The 22,115-nt window shown below is 32.9% G+C and overlaps 1 protein-coding gene and 1 long non-coding RNA gene across 3 annotated transcripts in view; one reads left to right on the top strand and one right to left on the bottom strand.

Annotated features, from left to right (window-relative positions):
* Positions 1–22,115, bottom strand: part of LOC118202435 (limbic system-associated membrane protein-like) — a 577,976-nt gene that overhangs the window by 489,061 nt on the left and 66,800 nt on the right. The gene's annotated exons all lie outside the window — the stretch shown is intronic.
* LOC146996845 (uncharacterized) overlaps positions 15,002–22,115 on the top strand; it is a 30,410-nt gene continuing 23,296 nt past the window's right edge. The window contains exon 1 of the long non-coding RNA XR_015041487.1: positions 15,002–15,337. This is a non-coding gene — a long non-coding RNA (uncharacterized LOC146996845). The remainder of the gene's footprint in view (positions 15,338–22,115) is intronic.

Raw genomic sequence — 22,115 nt, 5'->3', positions numbered from 1 at the left:
TTATTCTAAATTAATTAATGTTTTTGCTTATGTTTTAAGATTTATAAGAAATTGTAGATCCAAGGAAAAACAAGTAGGCGAAAATAAATTACTTTCCTTAGTCCAATGTCAAAACTTTCCTGAATAATTCAAGAACTTAAGCAAGAGAAGGGAAGTATGTAAAAATAGTCAGTTAAAAGTTTTATGTCCCTTTCTAGATGAATCTCAAGTTATTAGAGTAGGTGGTAGACTGCAGGAAGCTAACTTACCCTTTAACACAAAGCACCCTGCTGTCCTGCCAAAAAATCATAAACTGACTCATTTAATTATGTTACACTACCATATTCGAAACTTTCATACTGGAGCACAAGCGCTCTTGCATAGTGTTAGACAAAAATTTTGGCCGATAAGTGGGCGTAATCTTTCTAGAAAGATAGTAAGAGAATGTGTTACGTGTGCCAAAGTAAAACCAGTATTGCTGGATCAAAAGATGGGAAATTTACCATCAGAGAGACTGAATCCATCCTTTCCCTTTAACCATACTGGTGTTGACTTTTGTGGTCCTTTTGGTATAAAGTATACAACTCAAAAGAAGAGCGTAGTGCACAAGATTTATGTTGCAATTTTTGTTTGCCTCTTGACTCGTGCAGTCCACCTCGAGATCGTTTCAAATTTGTCTACAGAATCATTTATTGCTGCTTTGAAGCGATTTATTTCTAGAAGGGGTAAATGCGCAACCTTATTTAGCGATAACGCTCAAAATTTTGTTGGGGCTAGCAATGAATTGAAGCGACTCTACAATTTGTTGAAATACCCTGATGAATTCTTAACCAAATATCTGACATCTGAAAGAATTCATTGGAAGTTTATCCCTCCCAGAGCTCCTCACTTTGGAGGTATCTGGGAGGCAGGTGTTAAGTCGTTTAAGTTTTATCTTAAGCGTGCAGTTGGGAGATTGATTTTTACATTTGAGGAGTTTCTTACAATTTTGAACCAGATTGAAGGAATTTTAAATTCACGTCCAATATCCCCTTTGTCAAATGACACCAATGATTTACAAGCTCTTACGCCCGCACACTTTCTAGTCGGGCGACCTTTAACATCAATAACAGAGCCTGATTTAACTGATTTTTCTGATAGTTCTTTAAAGCGCTGGCAGCGCACTACTAAAGTAACGCAATATTTGTGGAAAAGATGGCAAAATGATTACATCAGTCATTTACAGCAACGATTTAAGTGGTATTTCTCTAAGGATAACGTTAAAAAGGGCACTATAGTTTTAGTAAAGGAAGACAACATGCCCACTTCGACTTGGTTACTGGGTAAAATAGAAGAGGTAATTTATGGTTAGGATAAAAAGGTTAGAGTTTGTATTGTAAGAGCCAAGTCAGGTTTTATAAAAAGACCAATAACTAAATTAGCTGTACTACCAGTAGATGTTACATAATTTCATGTATATTTCCTGAGTTCAAAAAATTGTTATATATATGCATTGTATTTTAATTTAGATGTTGTGCATTTCATGTTCTGTGGTTAATTATGTTTATTGATTTTGTTCATGTGTATCAATTTAAATTTTCTGATATATGATTTGGACTATATGGTGATTTAAAACTGTTTAATTTTGGTCATTGTTAACTATGTAACAAATGCCCAACCCGGGCGGTATGTTAAGGCAGAAGTGATCTGGCAACCACGATGGGAGAAAACGACAACGTGGTTAGCTTATTGTGCTTGATTGCGTGCTGGGAGGTGCACCTATGCGATGGCAAGAGTGTCCATCCAAACAGAAGTTAAAAGAAATAAAGCTACAGTCCATTAAATCTTGGTGTTTGTGTTTCATGAGTACTTATATTCTCGAACACTGTTCAAAATTTATCTTTAAGTTGTCTGTTGCACTCCTGGAGTGCTTAAGATTAATCTGGATTATTTGGATACTATCCATAATATGTTCGTTGTTTTAGTTGTTCGAGCTGTTTTAGGTAGCATGGTCATTTCTTATCTCGGCTATCATGCTGGGCATCCAGGCCTGTATTTTATCGTTTATTCACACAGTGAATTGACACAGCTGACTGTTTTTTTAGTCACAATTGGTCTTCTCGTGGTCTGTGGAGCCGCATCCGGCACAGATTTTATCTTCCATGCAATATTTCGCTGGGTGGTTATACCCAAGGCATTTGACACATTGCGAAACCTTTATTTTTCCCCTTTACGTTGTTTCTTGACCATTGTATGTTCAACTTCCTCATTTTCATAAGGATCTTGAAAGTTACTGGGTCTATAGATAGAACCCAGTTCTGTCCAAAGCGGGCCTTCATGGCGAATAGAACCTCTAATTCACTTTCTGCTAGGTCGGTGTTCTGTGTTTTAATGAAGTTTACTATCTCGTCTTTATTAATGTTCTCGTTGACATTGTAGACTATTATTCTGGGGTTTCTTTTTTGTGGATGTTTCGTCTCCACTACGTCCTGCAGCTTCCGATTTTCATTTATGGCCTCTTCAAGTATTGCCAGTTCTTCCTTTTTCGTAACTTCTACTAGGAGCCCTCCTTTGTTGACTTTATTATTGACGCCTACTTTGAGTTTCCCTGGATCTATGTACTTCACCAGATTTTCCTTTACCTCGTCGGATGTACTACCCTCAGTCTTAGGATAGACTAGTAATACATGCTCTGTCTATTGCCGTGATCTTGATTGTGATCGTTTAGATCTAGAACTACTTCTGGATGGCCGTCGAGATCTTGCAAATTCTGCATAAGACAGCTTTTGCGTGGCGCCTATTCCTTGGATGCATGTTGCTATATTCTTAGTTTGTTCAATTTGTCCTTCCAAATTGGCAATTTTGTAACTCTGCCTCGAGACTATTCTTAACATATGGTCAAAGAAACCTCGTATCTTTTTGTTTGCTTTTGTGGAAATGTCGTCTCTATTTAAATATCCAATTAGATTAATATAGCACTCTGAAGCCTCCTGATACTCTGTACTGCCATCTACCAAAGTTATATCAACGTCTAGCTGTCGTGTACTGCTCTGTTTCTGTGTCTTATCTATTATTGGAGCACTGGCCGACTGCGTCTCATTGTCGGGGCGTTGCCCCTTAGGCTCTTTATTTTTTGGACGAACCATCTCACTTTGTGTTTTAAATAGTTCCAAAAAAGATTTTTAAGCAGGAATTAAAATTTTCTGACGGAAATTAAACAAACCGACCAACGGGCAGAAATACTTCAGTTTTGGTGCACCGACATACCCATTCACTTCCTCGGCGGGGAGAAAGACTTCAGTGGTTGGTGCACCTAATTCCTGGTGTCAACATCTATCTGCCACACTAAGTCTAACGCTTACTGAGAATTACAAATGCATATAACATTTTTCATACATGTACCAAAGTCACGATTTTCAATAGGTAAAGAAACACATATAAAATCCTATATTATACTCAAAAGTTATTAGCACAGTATATAAAAACCTTGAGAGACAATGCTTACTCAGAATATGCAAATGAAGGCGGCGGACAGTAACAATTTTAAAAGTCTTCCTATCCTCGGAGACTTCCCTCGGAGATTTTCGCAGAGAAACACCACAAATATCGCAACCGGAACTAGTAATCTATGGAAGAATCACATTTTCACAAACACAAGTGGTATAATTACCAAGATTTTAGCACTTTTAACGGAGCACACAAAAAGCACAAAAACGAGCAATGCCCTCTCCGGGATTCGAAACTCGGACTTCCCGAATACACTCCGAGTATGCTGACCACTACACCACAAAGGCATGCTAAGGACGCGGGAGAAATATCTTAAGAATTAAATGCGATACTTTGATAATGTCTTCACAGTTACAGATAAATCTTAAAATTTCATTCTTTTTTTATTTGTATTTTTACTTTATAGTTTGTTCGTATTATGCTCTTTATGCAGTTTATTTAACACTCCCTTAACTGATATTTCCGACAGTTATTATCAAAAATTATTATAAAAATTCATATTTGCTATTTATTATTTTTATTTTTATTATTAATTAATATTAAACTCTGTAGGCCGTGAAACAAGCTGCAAAATTTCTAACTTGGGCCGCAGTTTGATGTATTTCCAGCCATTTAAACTAAAACTGAATAATTTGCGTTTCTTTATATCTGACATGGAAATATCATCATTTGTTCCCATTATAAACATTAAATAATATAATGTTTTTCACAAGTTGGACTGTGTTAGAATCATTAAAAATTCCATAGCGCAAACTTTGCATATGATTTTTAGACAGACATACGTCAAAACACGGATTCTAGTAGCACGGTACTCAATTTGTAATAGCTTTTAATCTCTTAAAAATTATGCCTGCGATACTGCTATTCATATACAGAACCTTTTCGAGGTATAATTTCATTATTTAGAACACTTTCATTCGGAAACTCCGCATATTTGAAGCAAATAACTCCGTTTATTGACCCAGATAGTTAATTAACCACGAAGTTATTCAGGCTGCATTGCAAGTTCGCAAACCCATTGGGATTTCTATAGAAATTGTTAATACATCTTAAATTCTTCGAACCTGTAAATGGCCCGAATATATGCATATACATTCATGTTTTACTTTTTAAACAGTATGGCAATTTATTCAAATGCATTTATAGAGAAATAAGACTTTTCAGATCTAAGAACGTTATTGGGTATATTTCGAATCATTTTTAAATATATATACTATATATATCATGTAAGAATAAATCATTCCTCGCGTATATAGGAAAGATTTCCTCGCATTTAAAGGTTTTCTTCTTTATTTTATTAATTTCGGCAGATCATACTAGGACAGTCTGCAATGTTTACTGACGCACAAGCAGAACATGCATATGTAAATGAGTGATTTTAATTATAGAATAAATAATTTATACAACGCTGAAATATATAGGGAATCAGTAAGGTGTACGATCACATCTCGCAGCGATGCAAGCTATTCAATGGTGCCCGCCGAAAACGTCGCGGCAAAAACATCGCGGACGAAAAAATTGCATAAAGAGAGAACAAAGCAAATAGAAAATGTCTTGGTACAAAACATCGTGGGAGAAAACATCGCAAAGAGAAAAAATCGCTTCTAAAACATTGCGGCAGAAAATATCGTGGTCGAAAATAAAGCGGTTCAAAAACTTCGCAGTTTAAAAACATCGTCGTCAAAAATATCGTGGTAAAAAATAAAGTACCTACAAATCATCGCATGACGATAGCATCGCACACATACGTTTTGAAAGTATTAAATGCATGTTCGTATAAAGATCATAGAGCGCAAGAAGAAAAGAGAGATTCTTTTACTTCTATATTTCATATATTTGAACGAACTAATAAAGTTCGCTAGAAATATAAAAAGGAAACTTAACGATTTAAAAATTGAAAATGAGTAGAAAATTAATGTAACTTTAAAAGCTTAATAGAATTTTTAATTTAAACAGTTAATTATCAAAGGTCATTAATAAATTAAGCTTTCTTTATAAAGTTTACCTTGTAATTTTTCATTAAAAATACAGTTTAAAAATGCTTAAAAAAAGGAAGATAAATAACTGCATGAGGTTACCTTTATAAAATTTGCTTAGTTAATTATCAAATTATTTTCTTTCACATTTGCTAATCTTATACTGTTTTAATGAAAGACTTTATGTATTTTTTTGTTTCCATTTATTCTTAAAGTATCTTTAACATTTTCATGTATAGCATGCAATCAATTTTTTGGATGTCAATTTGTTAGTTATGACAAAAGTCAGTTACATAATATGTCACTATGCGATTTGAAAAACGCATGTATGCAATGATATGTAGGTACTTTATTTTTTACCACGATATTTTCGACGACGATGTTTTGTACCAGGATATTTTAGAACTGCGATGTTTTGTACCAGGATATTTTAGAACTGCGATGTTTTCTCCTACGATGTTTTGTATCACGACGTTTCCTCCTTGCGTTGTTTGCTCCGCGATGTTTTTGATGCCACGTTTTCGGCTGTAACCCATTCAATTAGTGTGTCGATATTATCCTAAGGGTTTGAATCCCATAAGCTCTGAACCCACCCCAAAGTTGTCCCTCCAATAACGGTTGGTCCAGAGCAGACCAGCGACGACCAGTGACGTCACAGGTATGTTCGATTGATGAACGATCAGGGGACATCGTTGACCAAAGAAGCAATGGACCATGCAAGCCTTGTTAGCTAGCAAATGCCGTGTGCAGTATCGCGTTGTGCTGCTCGAAAATACCATTTTGAAGCCACTGACGATACTGTAGCTCAATCGGCTGCAACATCTCATCAACGTATCGTCACGCCGTCATTATGCCTCTTATGCGTAAACAGGAGTGACTTGCTATCATCTAATGCCAACCCAAATCATTACGCCACGCTGAGAACTGGTGTACCTTTTAGCAATAGTATTCGCACTGGTCTTATCTCCCCAATGCGTCCAGAGTCGTAACCGGTGACTACCATCAGATAACCAAAACCAAAGCTCGTTGCTGATATTGCAACGTTGTGTCATTTAGATGCCCATGTGGCTCGTTCACTACACCGTCGCAGTTCTTTCGTGAATGGTTTGGCGTTTTGACACTCTTCGCAAAAGTCGGTTTGTGTGCAAACTACTTTCAGCCAAACATCGGGAAACTGTTCTTTCAGGTACTAGAGCACACAAAGCACCCTGCAGCTTCAGTAAAATGTCCATAGTACTAGACTGTGGGATCCCCACCGCCACTTCTCTTCATATGCGTCGATCTCTGCGTTCTGTAATACGTCTAGATGAATCTGGCCTATTTATAATTTCTTCATTGGTCTAACTAATTCAAAGTTTATGCACAGTGGATACATCTACTTGCGTTTAAGCAGTGATATGAAGACAAGACCAACTAACCGAATGTAAGCCTACACTCTGCTCCTACGTAAAATCGTCAGTTTTCCAGAACTGCCTACGGTGTTGTTGTCCACGCATTTTATTTGCGCGTGTCTTCTGGAACGTCGAAATTCTGGATTCCTTAAGTAGCAGATAGTAGCAACTGTTGGTTCATCAGCCGTTTTCTGTAAGATGTATCATCTCAATGAACTGAAAATAAATCAATTTTAATTATATACTTCTTTTAATATATTCCATTCTTAGCTGCTTGATATATATAAGTGTATTTTAGTAAACTGTAATTTTAATAGATTTCTACTTAAACATATATTATAAATTTTGCTTTAAGTAAAATACCTTTAATATGAAGTTTATTTTTAATTAAACTTATTTTTAAAACCTATAATATATAAGCTTAACGGTTTAATAACAAGTAAAATAAAAAATAACGGTAAAAATAAGAATTCCTTGAACTTGACTTGGAAAGGATTAAATTTAAAAACATGCAAACGAATTTAATTTTTTTAAAGGATATGGATTGGGTTATTCAGTTATGGCAAAGCACACGAGGGCTATTTGCCTAAAGGGAGGGATGCCTTTCGTGGAGGACTTTCTGGCTCCTATACACGTTACACATGGAAAAAACCACGAAAACGCCCATGCAGCCAGCCCGTTCGCGAGATTCGAACCTCAGACCGAACTACCAGTGTTCAGCGTCTTTACCGCTCGGCCGCTGGTGGGCTATATATATATTTTTTTGAAAAGATTATTCTGTGGTAGAAAAAGTGTATACGAAATTAAAAGTGTTACTTGCAACTGAGAGTGAGAATGCGCTATTATCTGATATTATTATTATTTATATTATTACAATTTTCAAAAGAATTTTATAAAAGATTATCCTACCTAGGTAAAACTTGTATAGGCGATCTGAAATGCTAATAGCAATCGGGAATGAGAATGCATTACTATTTGATATGTATGAAATATTTTTAGAATCTAGAATCTTTCAGGAATGGTTTCAGATTTGAAACTAGAAAAATTTAGATTTATAAGGTTTGATTTATCATTTGTTTCTTAATATAAAAAACATTGTATTTGAAACACAATTAACTAACATTGATTTTTAACATAGAAGTTACTTTTGTATGCTTAAAACAGTGAGCAAATTCTTTAAATCCAAATTTCCGGATTTCGTTCCTAACGATTATTCTGTGTTCCGAAACTTGCAGAGAGTCCCTCAGAACATAATTTACTCATTCCTTACTGAGCGCGGACTTTCTAAGGAGCTATGTACTCCTACTAAACATAGCAGCTGGCAAGGCCTGTAACACGAAGCCATAACAATTATTGAACATAAAACCAAACCGGAAAAATGAAAACAAGGAACACTAGGGAAAAAAAATAACATAGCATTCCATTTTATGTGTCTCGGTAGTTGCCAAATATAGTTCAATGGAATATATTTAAAGCACCTGCGAGTGAGAGACTACCTCAAGATGGTCGTCTGGGCGCAAGTACGTGCATTAATTTTGTGGTGCAGGTTTTTTTATCTAGTTTTTTTCCTTGCATTTTCTCTTTAGAGGGGGATATTTCTTATGGAAATGGCCTGAGATTTGAAGAGAGGTTAGAATCAATGAAAAAGTTGGCGGCCCAATTTATCCCGGTGTTTTATTATATACGCTTGGCTATAATGTAAGGCTGGAGGATGAATTCTAAGTACTTCTTTTTTTGGTGCTCATTTTCTTTGATTTATATGGGATGCAGAAGCAAAATTAAGCGAGAAGAAGAAGATAGCTCGCTTTATGCTTCCAAGGTTCTGCTTTTAGATGAAAAAAGAAAAACATGTCTTTCTGCGAGAAAAAATGTCTCTTTGGAAACATTTATACCTATTTATTACTTTAAAATATACTTGATTGTTTCATATATCAATTCGTTTTAGAGATAGTTTAAAAACTCAAGAGTTTTCTAGGATTATTCCCTTCCCCACTTTATGCAGTATCTAAAAAATGGGAAGGGAAAAGTGGTAAAAACCTATGACCAGTTTCTGGATTCCTAAGTATCTTTACAAATATATTCTTAGAGAAAATATATTTTTGCTGGAACTTCACTGAAGTTGACTTTCACTGAAGTAGCTGTGCCTTCAAGTTTGCACAAGAAAAGAACATAAGATGAAAATCAGCTTCACTGGTACATTGTTTCGCTGTTGGCATTGCATGCAAAGATTTCATAAATCATTATGGAGAATTATTTCACTCTTTTTTCAGTTCTCCCAAAGATAAAATAAAAAATAATAAATTTCTTCTTCTTTTCTTCAAAAACATTCAAATATAATTTAGCTTTTTCTCGCTCTCAGTAAAAGTGAACTGAAAGTCTCGTTACAGGAAGATTCATAATTGGAAATTCGGTAGTTCGAATAAATAAAATGACTGGAAAACGTACAAGCTTTCTTGTTTGAAGATTCACTGGTTTTAGTTCAGTGCTTTAAAAAAAGAAAGAAGCAAGCAGTTTTACGTTGACAATCCTAAATTGGCACAAGAAGTAAACTAAGGCAAGCAGATGTAGCAGATCATAAGAGAAATGCTGAACAACAATTTGAAGAACTTAATCTCTGTTAATTCCAAAATGTAGAATTTAACATACTTGATTATGAAGGCCAAAAACACGAGAGTAGTGTGCCAGAAAAAGTAAGTTTTCATGGAGGACTGCTTAAGGGGAACTGACTTGTGTTTACGTTCCCGATAGAATTCGGTTACAGGAAATTTTTTTAATTTCGTTATTATTTAAGTTTTTCCATTATGTCCGTTGACTTCCAAAAATGTTGTTTTCCAGAATGAATCATCATCAAATGCAAATCTGAACATTAACTCCTTTACGGCAAAATATTTTATTCCTGCAAAAGATTTTACTGAAATTTCTTCGCTTGCAAGTAAATCCCATAAGCGCAAATTTCAAAATTCAGCTAAGACACAAAATATCACAATTTTTCTTTCGAGCTTTTAATATAACAAAAATAGCATGTATGAAAATGACGACGTTTTAAAAGTACTCAAAGAAGGCTGACTTAAAGTGCAGCTTCAAATGAGTTAAATCGAACAAATGTTGTGCAGTGATGATGAAGCTAGTTACGATAAAATATAGGAGAGGATTGGCAACGGTCGTTGAAGTAGCTGTTTTAAAGTAACAGACTATAGCAAAAATTAGAGCTGATTCGAGCAAATTTTGAAGCAGGACGAAAATAATATTAGCATGATTAGCGGTCGTTGCCACAAATCTCCTGTACATTCAAGAGCTCAGATATTAACACTCATAAACAAATTTCCATCCTAATAGAAGCGTACAAAAGTAGAAATGATAGTAGAGGCAAAATAATAGGATATTTGTTTAATGAACATAAAATGCCACGTTGTTAGGATTTTTTTAGTCATTGTCTAGTTATAATTTGTATTGACATTGCGTATATTTGAAAAGTCAAGCCGATAAGTATATTTGAAGCATAAAAATAAACAGGTATATACTTACATTCATTCCAAAAAGCAATGAATAGTAGAGCATGTAATAAAATTGATTTAGTTTCAAATTTAGTATTTATTTAAATTTAAAAATAGCTCTTATGGTGCTGGATAACAATGCCATCAGAGTGATTCGAAATCGCTTCTCATTTTCGTAATAACCCGGTCTCTGATGAAGGGACTTTCTTTATTGAGACGGTATATAACTATATGCTAATGTAAATTTGAAATATTATATTATAAGGGAAATGCAACTGAAAAACAAGCAATGAAGAAATTTACAAAATATTATTAAAGGTCCTACACATATTTTATTTTGTCTGTGTCTTATACTGTTTAATATTCAAAAAGCCAAAGAAGGAAATGAGCCCTTTTCAATAACTGATTTGACTTTTTTCGTGTTAATTACCCAACAATGTTTAGAAAACCGCTTCTTCACTGGGGCATACATGCTTCAGTTGGAAAGTATATAACTTATTCAGAAAAAATCTATCATCATATCTTCCTTAGACAGAAGCATGAAATATTTTTGTATTTAAATTAGTTTTAATAAAATATAATAAAATAATTAAACGTAAGAAACGTATTTAAAATACTAAAAAGAATTTTTGTGTTTATAAATCAAACTTAGTAAAACATGATAATTTTTTTAAGAAAAAAGACAGTTGTGATAGTTTATCTTCGTTTAAAGCTGTTATTCTTATTTCGTATATAACTGAATTAATAGAAAAAAAGCATGGTTATGCTTTTGCATGTTTATAGCCATAAGTTTTAAAGAATTAAGTGCATCCAACTAAATTAGATATAACAAATATCATGTAGGCAAAGAGAAAATTTCAATAAAGAAAAATATCTCAATTAAGAGAAATTTTGGAAGATAATAAATTCTTTATAAAACTAATAATAATAAGTATTACCATATTTGTGACATTGTTTAAACTAAGCATGAGCTACGTATTTAGAAATCATTGTTCCTTGCATTAAAATATATTTTTATCATTCCCTTGTGCAGAAAGGTTTTCGAAGAATTCTTGTTCATGCAACCCAACTGATGCGGTTAGACTTGAGTTTAACATAATCTTAAAATGATTGTCATTATTTTACCATTAACTGCAAAACAGCCCGTCTTGAAAGCTTTCATGAGCAACTTAAATGTATCTTTAATAGGTGATATTTTTAAAGATTTTTTCCTAATGGAGCATATGCGTTTAACCTGTTTTTACTTTCTTTTTTACCGTATAAAATAATCTTTAACAAAAAATACTGGTATTTTGTGCAGACTGTTTTACCATTAATGATTAAAGGATGAAATATAAATATGCTTTTCAGCGATTGAAATTTATGTTTAAAAAAAACCTTTACTTCTATTTTTGTATCTGATGAAATATCTTAATCCTTATTATTTGCTATTCGTACACCATATAGTTTACTTTCAAGAATACTCCCTAAAAATTCGCTAAAAACGTTATACCGTAAAACTGCTTTCTTACATTTTGGAATTCATTGTTGAGGTGACATAGAAGTTAAAAACAAAATATTGCTCGAAGAATCCATTCAAATAAAGATAGAATTTATTATGACTATCTGATATATTGTTGTTACATTTGTTGCACCTGTTGAACTTTTGTACTTGCACAATTTCCGTTTGTTAAACGTTTGTTTATAATAATTAAAAGAGAAAAGCACGTTTTTCAGTAATAACAAGAATTTTGCATTTTTGTATATGTAATTCTTAAACTCTTAAAATTTACAATTAATTATTTTTCAGGTTTTTTAGTTTACGCCCTACACCATATTTGTTTCACTGCTTCAGGAACAGATTACTCGTAATTTGCAATTACTAATACGTATCATGTAAAATTTTTTAAATCTGAATCAAGAATTTAGATGAAATTCTTTCGATTTCATCACGCAATTTACATGTTATATGTACTCAATGAAAGAGGAAATAAAGCATAAATTTAAATGTAAAAGTAAATAAAAACAGAAAATATGGTAGTTCTAAAACATCAGGGTCGAAAATAAAGCAGTTAAAATATCGCATTTTCAAAACTTTGTCGTCGAAAATGTCGAAGTAAAAAAAAAAAAAAAAAAAAAAGCACCTATAAATCATTGGATGACGAGAAAATCGCAGGCATGCGGTTTTAAGGTTTTATGTGTTGTAAATATATATTTGCATAATAATGTGGGAGAGCAAATTGGCGTGAGGAATAATTTTAATTTTCAATTTCATTATCTCTGAATTAACTAATAAAATTTTGAGTGAAAAAGTAAGAAGCAAATTTAAGCATTCAAAAAGAAATGACTAGAAACTTAACACTACATATAGCATGGAATAGAATGTTAAACGTACATAGGTAACTAATAGAGGTTTAGTTTATTTACTTATGGAAGCACACGAGACCTACCTAAAGCCCCGTTCACATGCAACGCTCCTTCGCACAGCTGCCGTTAGCGAGGGGAGAAAAAGGAGACATGAAAGAGTTTCGTCTTTAGGATTCGTTCAGAAGACCTCCGCCTTCCTTCCCCTTTACACCTAAAGCCTCTGTGAACAATCACGTCTCCGAATTGGCAGATTTCTAATACTGTTTACACATTTTTAACGTGGTTTACTGTTGTTAATTTTGTAATCTGTACTTTCGCAACTGGTACCTGAACTTTCGTAATGGTTCCTGAAAAATATATGCTTTTTAATTATTATTATTATTTTATAAGCTGTTATTTAGTTCACTCTTGGTGCTTGTCGCTATGGTTAAAAGATGGTAATGGATTTTTAAACTGCTTTCCGATAAGATATAGAACTCTGTACATACACTGCTTGTGGATGTGGTGTCACGCTTTTGATTTTTAGAGGATTAGATTTTTTTTCAAATTTAAAGTTGAAACGACTTTTTGCAAATATTAACAAATAAACTGAGAATCTCAGAATATTATAGTTTGCACCATAACACACTGTGAAAGAAAAAAATATTAAATGAAATTTTTAGCGTAATTTTTTAAAAAAATATTTTGGGAGAATTTTTTAAAATGGTTCATATTTTTAGACTTTTTGACGCCCGTTAATTTTAAAATTTCATATCTAAAAATATATCGGTTACAAACTTCCGACATTTTCACAGCTTATAAAACAAACTTTTCGCATTTAAAAAAAAATGATAAAGGAAATTAATTGGATGATTTTGTACTTTTTTGAAAGATATGCAATGAAGCAGAATGGAAAATATTGGTTCTTCTTGGGCATCAATTCGAAACATCGGTTTCAAAGTAATAATTTCATTATACCACACTATTTTTATGACATTATTTACGCTATATAACTATATTGTTACCAGTTGTTAGTTCAGCGTGAGATTGGAGATATTTTTTAGTTATTTTTCTCTTAAGATTCGTTTTGCATTCCGTTGTGTTTAACGTTCTTATTAGATTGAAGCATAACTACTGATTATACTTAGTGATATGCTTGTATGAGTATTTCTGTGGAAAATTCCAGAACTTTGAAGTGTTTATGTTGATAAAATAAACTTAATTAAGCTATCATCGGATTTGAGTGCAATGACCATCATTTACGAACTATTATCAATCTATTTCAAACCCGTACTCACGCAGCAATATTATAATTAAGTAATGTATTAAAATTGTTTTGAACGTGTTTTACAAAACAAAAACAGGTAAAGAAAAATTCTGCTTGCGTTTTATTAGTTTTTGCAATTTGTCTAACCACATAAGGTTTTAAAAAAAGGATTGTAATTTATGTTTATATTTACCAATTGAATAAATAGCACTAGGTTTGATTTATATACATATGTGTATATTGAAATTCAGTAATAAAATTTTAAAGATTTGAAATGATTAAATGTCTATTTAGACAGTTTGTATTCTTTAAACTGCAAATGCAAACTGAGAAACCTTTTCCACTTTTTTCAATAAATCCTTTTACTCCTAAAACATATACAGGTATGGACTAAATTTTTTATTATTTTTACTGTTTATATAAAATTATATACTTTATAGAAACAAGGATGGATTTTGCAAAATACTTTCGGAAAAAATTATTTGAAATGAAAATGTGACTGAGATCATATTTGTTTTAAAGATTTTAGATAAAAGTGTATTTTTTTCTCAGAAACTAATTCATTAATTGCAAAATCATTCCTTGAAGTTATTAAGAACATTCTAATAAATACAATAAAAAAAACTGGGGGGGAGACATTGAAAATTGTAGGAGAAGAAAGACATTTTAATTGTAAAATTTTTCTTCAAAAATTTAAATTAAAAAAAAATGCTAGCAAAAACTTTTTTTCAGCTTAAAATTATTTTGTCTCACAAAACCATTTAGTAATATTCATAAAAAGTAGATGCAAATGCTTAAATTAAAAAAAAAATCATTCAAAAGGTACCGAGTCCCTTTTTGCGTTGAAGCCGATATGCACTTGTCTTAACTTTAGTTTTAATTTGAACGATATCTCTGGAATACCTAGCATCAGATAACCTTGTCTGTATTTGTCTACAATTTCCGTATCTTGTACAGTTCTATCTAATTTTTTTGGGGGGGGATGCTATCACATCCCCAGACATCTATCAGCGCGATTGTTTCGCTGACAGTCGAGCGAGCAGTAACTAAAATTAAGTGAACCGCGCAGTATAGTACGGGAAATCTCCCCATTTGCCCTGCTCCCGAGAGGTAGGAAACATTCAACCAAGTTTTACCTCCAATTCGGCGAGGCAGTTAATGCTTGTCCCATGTGAACGGGACACGTTGGAAGAACCGGTTTTCGCTGCCGGTCGAATCTGCTCTTGTGAACGAGGCTTAAGTGTAGGGAGAAGCCTTCCTTGAGGGCTTTCTAAGGGAAGCTGGCTCCCACCCATATTACAGATGGGGAAAACCATGAAAACGCCCATGCAGCCAGCCCGCTCACAGATATTCAAAACCCCGGACCAAACTACCAGTGTTCAGCAACTTTACTGCTTGGCCGCTCGGGGGGTAGTTAAGGTAATTATTTAACTAATCTCTTTCGTAAAGATGAATTGTTAATTTTACATAAAAATTATAGTCTAAAATAAGAAAATAAAAAAAAAGAACTAAAAGTGTGTCGAAACGACATATTGCGTCGAATCCCTATAAACTGCTGCCTCACTTTTCAAATTGTCGCCACCAAATATTACCACACTGTACGATGTTTAAAGAAAATAAGCAATGAAGAATCTACATGAACGTATGCACATTTCTCTTACTGTGTAAAAACAACGGTACTCAAATTCTAAATAACATAGTCCTCCATCCGAACATGGGCAACTGGAAGCCCGAATTTGGAGTTTGTTTTATTGTCTGCTTCATATTTTGTAAAACTTTAACTAAACTTAGGTTAAAAACCCAAGACTTAAACTTGGGTTAAAAACCCAAGAATTTCGAAGCAAGCAGTAAGAACACTATAAGGAATAAAAATGTTTTATCTTCAGCGGGCCAGACTTTCTGTCCTAAATTCTAAAGTAATGCTGATTTTAAATATTTTTAGCCCAATGTGGCGTTAGCCCAAATGCTCTTGAAACCTATGTATGTGTCTGTAAATGAAAAAGAAAAACCGTTAGGGTGTAATATAAAATCTGAAAGCTTCCAGATATATTTTTTTTATTATTTTATTTTATATTACTTTAGTTTAGTTTCACACTTATAATTTGTTATAGTTACTATTTTAGGATTTCATTGAGTAAAGTACTCTGTATACTCTCAATTTTTATGAAAAGATAATAACTCATAAGTCGCAAGAACGAATTACAGAAAGAATCGCTAAATTGCTAATGATTTGAAAAAGTTTATAAATGCGAATATAATTTATGCTTATCGATTGATTCGGGTTCAGTGAAGTGTTTGCTAAAATTGAAATCAAATTATTATTATGAACACGAGTGACTTCTTTATGAAGTAATCTAACACTTCTGCATTTTTAGAACAATGATTATATTTCTTTCCAGAGTAATCACTAAATATGATTTGATTTAAAATATATATTTTAATTTAAATGAAAATAACTATGAAGATCATTTTTAACCTATAACTGCGTCAAAATGAGCTAAATTGCATTAATTGTATATTGCGTTATATCTGTAGTCTGTAATTACAGTTATTTTGGCATTTGTCTTCGTTATAACCTTTAAAGAGGTTTCAATATTTTATACCTGGCAACTAGTAAAATGCTATAAATAGAATTTCTAAAGTAGGCGTTCTCATATTTTCTCAAAAAGGTCGAATATCGTTCTCTCAACTGTCGAGTAGCTAAGATAATCAAAACGTACGATAAGCAATCTTACTTCTTTGTGAGGGAAGATAAGTGTATGGAGGTTGCTCTGCGCAAGAGACTGAAAATGAGAAAAATAGTGCTATATGTTCGTACAAAATTGGATATAATCAAATTTAATAAGGTAAAGACGTTCACGCAATAAAGACCTTACATTTTAAATGTTTAGATAAGTTGAAACAACAGGGAGCAGTTTAATTCAGTGAAACGTAAAAGATAATTTTTGAGTTTGATTCTCATCCGAGCTGGTTTCATGATTTCTTTATAAAAGTTGCAAAAAGTATTGCCAAAAGCATAAAAGATCCATAACGGAGTTAATGTTAAGAAACATTAGTAATAGTGTAAGACTAAAAATATCTTACCTAAACTAAGATCAAATTCATTTTAAATCATTGGCTATTGTTACCCCGTGTAAATTACTTACAAGCTCAAACCGAAGTTTTTAATTATTTAGCCAATTAAAAATGGGATTTTTTTTTTATTTTTATTTTTTTTTCCTAGAACTTTGAGGACCTTTCTAAATCGAGATGCATTCTGAAAACGAAAATGAGAATAACATTTATTGCTTTATTGGAAAAGACAGAAACTTAATGGTAAAAAAAAAAAAAAAAAAAAGCCTAAAGCTGATGTTAGAAGTCCTACGCATAATATTACTAAATTGCCCGGAAACATCGGTAAGGCAAAATATGTGTAGACTCCAAATGAATCGTGGGAACTTTTACTAAGTAAACAAATGTTGCGGAAAGTCTTCAGTTACAAAAAGTATTTATATTGCATCTATTTCTGACAGTTTTGAAAGAGAGAGAAATGCTCATCACACAACTCTAATTGAAATTCGTGCATTACTTTTGTGACCTAAGTCATCTTATGTAACTGTGCGGGATCTGTGGGCAACAGATGGAACCGGCTTGGAAATTTGTAGACAAAGCTATGTCCTACAAACCTTTTCTTTTTTTATCAACATGTTTGCATTTTGATGACATAGGAACTCCCACCGTCAAGGAAGAATCAGATAAACTTTCATCTATAAGAGATATTTTGAAGATTTTGTGAATAACTGCCATAAATATTACACTGTCGGTGAATTCATATAACAACTGATAACAAATTTGAAGCTTTCCGAGAAAGATGTTCTTTCAGGCAGTATATTCCTGATAAACCTGAATACTAATTTCTGAATAACCTGAATAATAATACAATGAATTTCTAATAAATGCTAAATTAATGTAATACGTTTTTCTACTCCTTTAAAAAGTATTTTATTTCATAAAAATATTATGGAAATTAAAATTAAAATTTTAATTTTTATAGTTTTCATATTTTTTAACTTTGAGCATCAAATGTTGTCATAAATGTAGCCCTTTTACCTGAAGAGTAACAGTTTTTTTCTTCAAAAAGCACGAGCAGGGCGAGCGCTCGTGTAACTCAAAAGAGCGCGCGTGCTCCCGAGTTAAATAATGATAAAGAAATTAACTTTATTATTTTAAGATTTTCTATGATTTATTTTTCTGTTTGATACTTTACGACTAAAAAGCTTTATCAAAAGGAAATGAGTTTTATCAGCCATGCAAGTTTCTCAATTAAAATTTCTTGGCAGATTATCCCAATTTCAGTTGCGCAAAAGCACGGCAATGTTTCAACAGCAGAGTTAAATTCGGTTCAAAATTTAAAATACTCTAATGATAAGCTATGGTATGAGGAAAAGCACAAAAATATGATTCTTCCGACAAAAATGGTAAAATGGATATCAAAAACGTAATGCGGGTGCTGGCTAAAAGTTTACAGTAGCTGTATGTCAGATCTCGGAGAATGCCAATTATCTAAATACTTTTAATTCCATAAAATTTAATTACAATGATATAATTTCGTCTCAGTACAACCTGATCATACCATGGAAGTTAAGTAGATTTTTCAAACTGTCATGAGATCAAATATATTACCTACCAGCTAATTAATTTTTACTTCCTTGTACAAAAGTGAAAGAAGTATTGTAATTGCGAAAAATTTCGGGTACCATATTTTAAAGATAATATTCATTTCAAACGCTTTGGGAACCATTTGAACGACGTTTTTATGTGACATCTGTACGTACGGGCAGAAGAAGAGGACTGTTTTTGCCAAAAAGGATTATAAATTGGATTTAGGAGAGGATTCAGAGATTCTTGACGTACGTACGTATGAATGTATCACATATAACTCAAGAATCAGTAGCGGTAGAACGTTGAAATTTTGTATATGGGATCGCTTTAGCATTTAGTTGTGCACCTCTCTACCTCTCTTTTTCGTTGGAATCGGCTGCACCATTGGTATATAAATATATATGTTTAAAATACAAAATATTAATCTTTCAAATAATAAATTAATAATAGCCCTTTAACTCCTGTCTTCATTCTAAAATTAATAATAACGTTTCTAGACTAATCTATGCTACGAAGCTTGCGTAACGTTCATGACGTACTAACTGGGGACCTAAATTCTGAGAAATGAAATTTTTCTATCTCAAACCGAAACCTTCTTCCACGTGAGCTCCCATATTGGATAACTCTGCACTTTACGTCTCTCTCTACGCTGCTAAAACGCAATTTCTCTGTGCTCAATTGCTATCGCACCAAACATGCATAAGCACCGGAAGTATGAACAAGTACCAAAAGTGTAAATAGACACGATTAGAATCCTAAGCAATTGTGGCTACAAATGTCAGTTGGAAATAAAAATGGAATTTAAACCACCTCAACTGCCGGGTTTCTTAGCCTTTACGAATTCTGCGTTTAAGTATCAAGTACCTTTGCAATCAGTATTTCTACGATTCTACGTCTCGGTGTTCCTACATCTATACTTCTCTGAAATTTGCTTATAATATGTGGTTTTTAAGTTCCGGTTAAGGTTTTTATGCCTTTAGTTAATCTGCATGCAATAATTGCAGAATTATCAACAATTCTAATGTCGTTTTGCGAAGTGGGATAAAAAATAATCTTTCAGTTTCGTGCATTGAAAAATCTGCCTGCTTGCTAAATTGTGTTTTTGCCTAAAAACTCTAATTTTAATTGTGATTTTTTTTTTACTGTTTTAAATGTATTTGGTGTTAAGTTTTTCTGTATTTTCCAATTTTTTAATGGCGGTGACGTTTACGTATTTCTACTTTGCTGTGAAGACAGAACTGAATTAACTAAATGAGAAATATATCTCTTATGAAATTCGAGGAAATAACGTTAAATGAAATGCTGTAAAATATTTTTATAATTTAATAGGCCATACAAGGAAGTCATGTGGTGTCTACATCAGATTTTGTTCAATCCGTTAACTCTTCTTTCGTTTGAAGCATTAGGGAACTCAGATTACTACGTTTACACAAATTATAATCTCTAGTTTCTCACTTTTGACCGCGTTTGAATGTGCTACCACAAATGTTCTACAGACTATGTATAATTTAAAGACATTCGTTTAGTATTTAAAATGTTATAAAATAGCTTATTCTCAGGATGATAAATTTTTATCTCCAGCTCTGCTTAGTTATATTTTTTTACGTAAAAACCTAAATTTATCTAAAATTGCTCAAATGTGCTTGTCACCATATAGCTAATTAATAATAAAATGCATCTAAAGCCGATTTCATTCATAAGCTGTGCTCTTAGATAAGAAATCCAGCTAAGAACCTTTTCAACATGGAAATTAATGCTGAATTATTGCAACTATATAAATAATGTTCCCTTCTTAATTTCCAGATATTTATGAAAGGGCAGATATTCTTACAGCTTTTGAAAAATAAAACTTTATATTGCAGCCATAAATTTGTAATTATATCAACATTACATTGTTATTATGAATTTCAGATTATGTTTTCGGATTTTACAAGGTTGTTGCAAGAGGATATGGCGTAGTTTCACCAAAACCCGGATGGCAGTTTTTTATGACCCTGCTTCCATATTTCTGACGGAAACATTAAAGCTACCTCCTTGAACTTGTGCATGTATATTCATGGCTGCATAAATATGTGAGAAGCCCTTTGCACCCTTTTCCGAAGGCGAATAAAGTCTCTGCGGAAGATTGTTTTTAGGGTGCCGAGAAGAATTATGTGTTTGCCTGCTTAAATATTCCTCCGCTGACTTTACGACGGCTGTAGCACATTTCATGGCTTTATCCGCAGCATATAACACTGTGAAAAGTTGCAATTTTTCGCATCAGAAGCATTAATGCTCTTCGCGCTGCATAATTGCGCTATAGTCTATAACAGTTCAGGGTGAAAAAAATGCATGTGTTTAAAATAGGTGACATTTTTCACATCTGCAAGATATTTCATTTTCTAGGCATTTGTGAGCCCGTTAACAGAGTTACTTTTTCTAAAGAAGCCGAATTCAGATGGAGATTTACTCCCATTTCTAAGATATGCAGTCAAAAATAAGCACTTAAAGAATAAATTCGCGAATATTATTGATTTAATAGCTGCCAGAAGTCAACAGATATACAGTGCAAATTAGCTGTGTAAATAAATTGCTTCAACAACAGAAAACAAAGCAGTTAAATCCAAATACAATAATTTTCTGGTGCAACATCACAAGAAAGCAACATGAGTAGGGTACAGGGTTACGTTTATCCATCTCTCAGCAACGAATGACCGGGTGTGATGAGCATACAATGATTTTATACGAAGTTAAATGTCCCACCAGTACATGCAAGTTAACATATTACTTACGCAGCAGTGTAATATATTCCTGTTGTAGTCATTGCACGTATACAATGTTAAATTTATAATCTAGGCAAAGATGTAAATGCCGCCTCTGCCCAAGTATATAATTCCATCACTTAGGACAGAAGTGAAAAACATTTATTTAAGCATTAGTGTTACCATGATGCAACCGCTGTGTTATACAAAAGAATATTTTCAACATCAGTGTAATCTTGTTATAACAGCTGCACGTATACACTGCATGTATACACTGCATAAGTGAGCAAAATACATGTGCATACTTAAGTAGCAGTACGAAACTGTTGAAACAATTGTGTGCATATAATGAACACTTCAAGCGCCAGGGTATTCCTGTAATGATCATTGTGATTATATACTGCGTAAGTGAACAAGATGCATGAACTGAATATCCCGGCCTGTCGAACATTCAATAACTGATTGATGATTCTCAAATTACCTCCTCCACTGGGCCACAAATTTCAATATTTAAGTAATAGTGCTATTATATAATAACCATTGTATGCAAATAATTTGAATGAAGTATTAACAAAATCACACTGTAGCCATTAAATGCATATCATGAAGTACGTGTTGCAAATTGCATGAACTGTTATCTGTATACTCTATGTTCGAAATCGTAAAATATCCAGTGATCCGTACGCAACTGTAGAAAACAAATGTTCAATCTTAAAAGTTATTCAAGATGCAAACAACTTTCGTACATCGGATTGATAAATGAATAAAATAATTTGCATGAATTCCAAAAATACGAATTTCATGTACTCTCAGAA

The sequence above is a fragment of the Stegodyphus dumicola genome, chromosome 6, assembly GCF_044657685.1.
Source record: "Stegodyphus dumicola isolate Sdum_Otavi_A_Nest chromosome 6, ASM4465768v1".
Lineage (NCBI taxonomy): Eukaryota > Metazoa > Arthropoda > Arachnida > Araneae > Eresidae > Stegodyphus > Stegodyphus dumicola.
Note: the sequence above shows the minus strand (reverse complement) of the source record. Positions and strands in the feature narration are given on the sequence as shown.